This window comes from Humulus lupulus, chromosome 5 (assembly GCF_963169125.1).
Source record: "Humulus lupulus chromosome 5, drHumLupu1.1, whole genome shotgun sequence".
NCBI classification, from domain to species: domain Eukaryota; kingdom Viridiplantae; phylum Streptophyta; class Magnoliopsida; order Rosales; family Cannabaceae; genus Humulus; species Humulus lupulus.
The window spans coordinates 22381499-22388692 of record NC_084797.1 but is presented as its reverse complement, the minus strand read 5'-3'; positions in this window follow the sequence as shown (position 1 = coordinate 22388692).

Genomic DNA, 7194 nt, shown 5'->3' with positions numbered 1-7194 from the left:
AATGACTCAATTCTACCCCCAATAATCTTTTTTTGACGTAGTATACAGGTTTTTGTATTTTCTTATCCTTCCGTACTAGTACTGCACTAATGGCGTGCTCAGTTGTAGTGAGGTATAAATACAAAAATCTCTCCTATAATAGGTTTGGACAAGATTGATGGTTCGGCGAGGTATTTCTTAAGGTCTTGAAACGCGAGCTCGCACTCTTCCGACAACTCGAACTTGTTTCCCCTTCTTAAAAGGTTAAAGAATGGGAGGCGCTAGCCTGTACATTTCAAGATAAACCTACTTAAGGCCGTCATTCGCCCAGTTAGGCTCTGGACATACATATGTTTTCGAGGTGAGGGCATGTATATCAACGCCTTAATCTTGTCTGGATTAACCTCTATTCCCCGTGCGTTTACTATAAATCAAAGGAACTTACCCGAAGAGACTCCAAACAAGCATTTTTGTGGGTTAAGTTTCATGTTGTATTTCTGAGGTACAGCAAAGCACTCAGCGAGATCATCCACATGGTTATTGTTATGTTTAGATTTGACCAACATATTATCCACATAAACTTCCATGTTATTCCATATTTGTCCAGAAAACATCCTATTTACCAGCCTTTAGTATGTGGCTCCAGCATTTTTGAGCCCAAAAGGCATGATGTTATAGCAATACAATCCTTTATCGGTTACAAAGCTTGTATGTTCTTGGTCCGGTGCATGCATGGAATTCTGGTTATATCCAGAATAAGCATCCATGAATGACATGATGTCGTGACCTACAGTGGCATCTACGAGCTAGTCTATCCGAGGTAAGGGGAAGCAGTCTTTAGGGCATGCCTTGTTGAGATCTGAATAGTCGATACAGGTTCGCCATTTGCCGTTTGGTTTTGGGACCAACACTGGATTGGCGATCAAATCAGGATAAAAAGCATCTCGTATGAAGTGATTTGCTTTTAACCTCTCAACCTCTTCTTTAAGGCCCTTCTTTCTGTCATCATCCAGGAGCCTTCGCTTTTGCTGCTTCGGGGGAATGCTCTTATCAATGTTTAGTGCATGGCTTATGACATTCGGACTAATTCCTACCATGTCCGAGTGCGACCATGTGAGCACATCCTGGTTCTCTTTCAAGAAGCAAATTGATTGCTATCTTGACCTTTCAGAAAGGTTCTTGCCCATTTTTACCACCTTCGTGGCATCCTTTTCGTCAAGCTTCACTTCTGTGAGCTCCTCCAGTGGTTCGAGATCGGCCCTTTCTTCTACTCTAGGGTTGATCTCCTCTTCTATCTCGAAGATGGATCCGTCCATCTCCTGAATAACCATAAGTGTCTGGGCACTTGTTTGATTCTTTCCTCTCATGGAAATGTTGTAGCATTCCCTTCCTGCAAGTTGGTCTCCCTTCAACATCCCAATGCCACTAGAAGTCGGGAACTTGATGGCCAGATGCCTGATAGACGATACTGCCCCCAGCCTAATCAGGGCGAGTTTCTCGGGCAGTATGTTGTAGGCCGACAGGGTATCCACCACCACGAACTCCATCATCTTGGTTACCGAGACTGGATATTCTCCCAAGGTCATGGGGATTTTAATGGATCTTGTGCAGGCAATCCCTTCTCCTGAAAATTCGTACAATGTCGTTGCACATGCTTTCAAATCATGAAGTGTGAGTCCCATCTTTTCTAGAGTGGCCTTGTAAAGGATATTCATAGAACTCTTATTATCAATCAGGACCCTGCGTACCCTCCTGGTCATGAGCTGAAGAGTGAGGACCAGGGGGTCATTGTGAGGAAACTGGACGTGTTACGCATCCTCTTCAGTAAACATGATGGGTTGAGTTTCAACCCTTTGCTGCTTTAGAGCTCATGGTTCCAGTTTGTAGGGAGAACCATCTCCAGTCTTTAGCTCGTTAACATATCTCTTTTGGCCGTTTCTGCCCGATCCTGCAATATGAGGTCCCCCCAAGATGGTTACTACATCTTCTCCATCAATTGGAGGAGGTCATTGATCCTCCCGTGCTCGGGAGTTATTTTGTTGGGCAAGATGTGCAGTTGCTGCCCTTTTACTTGTTGACGCATGATTGGAATTTTAGTTTCTTACATACTGTCTGAAATATCCCCTCGAGATCAATCCTTCGATCTCATCCTTTAGTTGTTGGAACTCATTAGTTGTGTGTCTGATATCTCTGTGGAATCTACAATATTTATTGGAGTCCCTTTTTGCCTTCTGATTTCTAATTGGGTCAAGTCCCCTGAATGGGACCTGATTCTCATTGGCAAGAAATATATTTTCCCAAGTCTCATTGAGCTCAATATACCCGTGTAGACGGAGAAATACTTGTCTCCCTTCTTCTTTTTCCCGCCATCACCCTCGGGGTTATTCCATTCATTTTTCTTCCTTTTAGAAGGTTATCCCTAGAGGGTTTTGACGTTGATGAGGTTGCCGAGGTTGAGGCTGAGTTAACGTTTTTTGTTGTAGTTACTGCCTGGGAGGTCAGGTTTAATGCCGACCTCACCTATTCTACATTGACAAACCTCTGGGCCCTCCAGTTGAACTCGGTTAACGACCTTATGGGTTTTCTTTGCAAATCTTCCCAAAGGGACTCCCTGGTAGTATACCAGATCTGACAGCCATTAAGTGGCCACTATCATCGAAATTACAGGCTCGAGCCACTTCTATATTAAACCTCATAAGGTAACTTTTCAATGACTCCCCTTGCTGTTGTCAGACATTAGTCAAGGTCGAGGCTTCGGGCCTGATGCCGACCATGGCTTTGAACTGTTTCTTAAACTCTTTGTCTAACTGATCCCAAGATGAGATTGAATGTCTTTAAACTTCTTGAACCAATTTTTTGCCAGTTCTGTAAGAGTAGCTGGGAACAACATGCATCGCAGCTCATACCCAGCATTGTTGGCTCGCATGATGGTGTTGTATGTGCTCAGATGACTGTATGAATCCGAGTTCCCGTAAAATGGCGCTACATGGGGCATTTTAAATCCTTGTGGAAATGGGGTGTTAGAGATATTCGGGGCAAAAGGCTCGAGTTCCTCGTCGAAGTCTTCATCCTTATCTTTGTTCCTCTCATCTTGCAAGAGTCTGAACGCCCTTTCCAACTGGTCAATTCTCTCTTGGACTGGATCCATTAGGGTCGAGCTTGAAATTGAGGGAGCTGGTTATTGTTTATGAAAACTCTAGATCCTTGTCCCAGCATAAGGTTATTCTTATTTCCATATGCCAACTGTTTTTGACCGTTCAAATGGTCTAACAGATCAGGGTTCAGGGGATTAGCTTGCCTCCGATTACGGTTCAGGTGATCCCGAAGGTCAAGATGATTTCCCTGATTCCCTGTATTTCTAGGTTTGTTATTACATATACTTATGGACCGGATGTAATCTGAGCTCTCGCTTACGAAGCTTACAGTTCTTTCCGGCTGCGAGGCTCGGTGATTACGGATGAAGTGGAAGGAAGGCCCTTGCTTGGCAATGCATGGGACTCCAAGCGGTATACCCATCGGGTGGGGAGCCTGCTTTCTCATCATTAGTAGGGACTCTAAGCCCGAGCTCACCAATGAGTCCATATTTATCTATTAAATGGGACAAGTCACTTGTAGAAAAGATGGATCTCGGTGTCACAAAACCATTCGAGCTAAAGATTTCTCCAAGCTTTTTTGCGGTATAGTCGACTTTTTTCCTCTTCCTTAACGCTCTTGATTTCTTGGGAGGCATGGACTTGGTCCTAGATCAAAAGAAAATAGGGACGAAAAGATCCCTATACACTTCAAAGAATGAGGCCTAACCGGATTGTAAAAGAAACCGAACTCTTCAAAGACCAAGCAAAACCCAGTACCTGAAAAGGAGAGGAAAGAGTAAGATTTTGTTCGCACATACACAATATGAGGCCTATTCGCCCATAAGTGTATAGCTAGGGCGAACAGAACCAAAAAAAATACTAGAAAATAGAAATGAAATTTCTTGCAAAAGAATCTATACTTGGGGAGAATAAAGGAACTCGCTCATAAAAGGAGTTCAAGCATCCTATTTGTTTGTGGGTTAGTTCAAGTAACCTGTTCGCTTAATGGGTTAGTTCAAGCAACCTGTTCATTTATGGGTGGATTCAAACATTCTGTTTACAAGACACTAGCAAATTCAACTTAAGGAAAAGACGTGTGATGTCTGTTCGAGTAATCGAGCATCGATTGCTAAGTGTGTGCTTGCACTCGTTGGAAAGAGGAGTACAGGTTCGTGCCAAAATTAGGCTACTTAGGAGCATGTCCTAACGGTAGATGTGGGCCCCATAACACATATATGCACCAAATAGGCCCAATGGATAGAACTCGCATGCCATGCTATGAAGTCATATCATTCATAATAAGGTGCAAAAGTATCTTGTTCGCTTACGTTTATCTTTTGGTGTTAAATGAAAACTCGATGCGAACGAACAAGACTACATAACAATTATAATCTCCCAACAAGAATGCTTGCTCGCATATGTTCGTCAGATGTAGACTACTCGCCTTTGGGCTCATGTAAAAAATGAGCAGAACTTTTTTCAAGAATTTTTTCACCACTAACAATATTCATAGTGGGGATATAACCTATCTGAAACGAACAGAAGAGGACATATGCTTGAAGAGCAAACAAGGCCCATGAAGGATTATGGATTCTATTCGCCCATGATTATATAAGCATAGTGAATAGAGATCAGAGCAAGGCTTACCTAAAGTGATGCGTCTAAGATAGACAACAATAAGGTATCTGTTCGTTCCCATAAAGTGTGAAGGGCAAGGTGTAGTCATTCGCCTATTGTCATATAAAGTGAGCAAGATATCGGACCTAATTCGCAAATAGGAACTTGAACACTAATTATACTCACAGATGCTTACGTACATCATGCGAATAGAATTCGTAAAGGCTATAACGAAGCATTCTCACTTGGCATTCAACGGAAATCAATAAGCGCATAAGGTTTTGTTCGTGTGCTTGGGTGCATTTTAAAAGACAAAATATGTTCGCTTACAGACAAGATTTATGTTCGTTTACATCAAAAATTTATAGACTATGCTCACATATATGCAAAGGTCTATTCGCATACATGGAAACAGTTACCGAGAGGAAAAGTTCATGGAATCACATATATATAAAAGGATTTGTTCGCTCATATAAAAGGGGTTAATAGCATACTTAGAATCAGGCACTTACCCACGGTGAATGTCGATTGCTAACGAAACCTTTGAGAAGCTTAAACCTATGGCCCTAAAAGTTTGAAGCTTCAGGCTAAGCATCAAGAGCGGGGGATTTCGTGACATTTTTTATTGGCTGTCTTGTCTTTCTAATAAGTTGTTGAATAGTTGTCATGTTGAATCCAATTATATAAAGCGGATGAAACGCTTACCCAATAAACGTTGTAAGAAGGAAGCAACAGTGGCAGAAGCTTATTGGCAGAATCACGTTACTCTGGTTACGTCGGCGACAAGCAGCAGGATGACTCTTCTCCTCTCACGATGTCGAGCTTCTCAGAGCAAGAAAAGGGAGGCGACATCTTACTCTCAACCATGAAGGCTCCTAAGAGAACAAAACCAAGCGATGGGCTAGGTTTTCAAAGTAATGGGCCTAAGGGTCTTGTTAGTCGAAGGGACTTTAACCCTATTTGTATGCAAAGAACAAAGTTTGTTCGTTTGCTTGTGTACAAGTTTGTTCGATAAGAGTAAATGGTACAAAGGAAAATTCATGCCACTTTAGATTACTGGGGCAAACAAAAGTCAGTAATAATAAGTCAATTGCATAAACAACACATATGTATATTTCAAAAGGCTAGTGGTGTTTTTGTTCGTGTATATATTGTTCAGGATAGAAGGATATAACAAGTTGCTATCAAATAAAATGTCTTTGGAATGATTAAAGAAGTGATCGTGAAAAGGATGTCTAATTTAAATGTCATATAAGAGAGTATCCAAAAAAGAATGGGGAAATTGTTTACATAACTAAGCCAGAATTGTGCAAAGCACAAAAACTAACTTGGGGAGCAAATGTTATACCTATTTTTTTGGACATTTAAAAAATGATAGCAGTTATGAAGGGACGATGAACAGAGCACTTTGCCTTCCTGTTCTCACGAAGTGTAAAGTAGCTCTTGTTCTCACAGAGCGTAAATCACAAAGTAGACTACTAAGCGCTAATAGAAGGGATTTGGTCGTGTAGCCACATTCCTCAACCTCTGTTTGCACAAGGCAAACCATTACACACTAACAGAAGGAAGGATCATGTTCGCTCAACACACAACATCCACACTAACAGAGTTAGCAAAGGAGTACAGAGTTATCATTTATCAAAATATAATTGTATTTCTGTTGTAATATATTATTTGCGGGCCAAGCCCAATAACTTAGGCCCATGATCTAATTGTAACCCTAAACTCTTCACTATAAATAAGAGTAGATGGGATAGAAATAGGGGGAGGCAATTGATAATGCCGAAACTCCATGATGGTATAAATAAGTCCTTATGTAATGTAAAAGCGAAGGAGGACTATAGAACAACCGGGGACGCAAGTTCGCCGGAAACTATGGTTCTTCAAACTTAAATATTAATAAAAGTGACTAAGTGGACGTAGGTCATCTTTTTGGGGCCGAACCGTTATAAAATGTGGGGTTATTTATTTGATTATATCTCTATTCTTGAATCCATGCTCTTATGTTCTCAAGTTGACGAAAAGCTCTGAAACACTCAAGTACTCTGAGTGAGCAATCCTTGACTGACACATGTCCATATTCGAAACAACGACTCTGGTTCGTGTTTTTTCTCTCTGGATAATGAAATGAAGGTGAGGACGAAGAAGAAAAAAGGGTATATATATTTAAGAGGGATGTCAAAAGTAGGACAAATCTGGGCCTTTGGTTTGATTTTGAGTTTGATCCGACGGATGGGGTATAAATGTGACATTGGTGGCAAAAATGAGATATGAAAAGATGTGGGCAGATGTAGGGAATACTCAAGTACTGTGAGTGTGCAATCCTTGACTGACGCGTGCCCATATTCAAGTATGGTAGGTGGCACAGTTTTTTAAAGTAGAAGTTCAAAAGTTTCCTTCTCATAGGATTCGAACCAACATTTTTGAGGGGGCAAAATGTTATACCCAAGTTTCAAGAATATAAATTATGATCTCGAAATACATGCTCGTAAAATGTAAGCTCGAAATAAGCAAGCGTGCCACG